The sequence below is a fragment of the Siphateles boraxobius genome, unplaced genomic scaffold (genome assembly GCF_051911475.1).
Source record: "Siphateles boraxobius isolate OS27281-9 unplaced genomic scaffold, OSU_SipBor_1 126, whole genome shotgun sequence".
NCBI lineage: Eukaryota > Metazoa > Chordata > Actinopteri > Cypriniformes > Leuciscidae > Siphateles > Siphateles boraxobius.
Window position 1 is genome coordinate 340,001 of NW_027508729.1, and position 1,125 is coordinate 341,125.

A 1,125-nucleotide genomic window follows, 5' to 3' on the forward strand; every position below is an offset into this window, starting at 1 on the left:
CTGAATTGGATGTGTCTTTTAGAGTTTCACATGAAGGGAAGACATACATAGTCTATGCTAGCACAGGTAGTTTAAAGTGCTTTGAATGTGGAGATGTGGGACATAAAAGGTCGAAATGTCCACATAAGGCTGGTAGTAGTGGTGGTAATAATGTCACTCCTGCTAAAGATTCAGAGGCTAGTGAATCTAACTTTAATCGAGAGCAAACGATTCCTAATGTAATACCTGTTGTGATTCCTACTGTTGATTCAGAGGCAAGAAACGAATCAAACGGAGAGCAAGCGATTCAAAATGGAATTAAAGAAAGTGATGGTAGTGTTGTTGCAACATGTAGTAGTGTAGAACATGGAAAAAGGACTTTTGATAAGACTGTGGAACTTGAGGAAAGTCTTGGAGCAGAATGTAAGGAAAGTGAGGATGTTCAGATGAAAGAAGTGGCTACCATGGAGGTGAATGAGATGTTGAGTTGTCCTGAGATGGTTAGAGAAGAAGAACTATGAAGATACCCTTTCGGATATTTCTGAGATTGGTTCTCAAAATATAGAAGAGATGTACTCTTTGGATGAGATCAATGTTTTTTGGACACAACATTTGGTAAAGTGGTGGAGGTGAAAGATTTTTTCCCAGATGTGGAAAAATTTGTTGTTTCAGTGAAAGTACTGCAGCGTGCAGCGAGTTATGATGCACTGAGTAAACAAAAGAGGTTTAGATTAAAGAAACTTATTACGAAATTGAGGAAAAATAAAGGGCCGTCTCCTTTTAAAAAGTAATGGCTAAAATGCACTGGGTGACTCTCATGATGTGTTATCTTTCTCTCTTTCTGTCTCTGTCCACTTTATATTCTAACCTTTTTATGGAGAACTTAAGCGTGGGCTCTTTAAATATAAATGGAGGTAGAGATAGGGCTAAATTAGCAGTGATTTCTGAATTCTTAAATATAAATCGGGTTAATATTGTATTTCTGCAAGAGACTCATAGCAATGAGGAGAATGAAATTGAGTGGAATAGATGGTGGGAAGGGAAATTGGCATTAAGTCATGGGACAAACAATAGTGCGTGAGTAGCTATACTTTTTAAAAAAGGGTTGAATGTTAAAATTGAAAAAGGAAGGGTATTATTACTAAA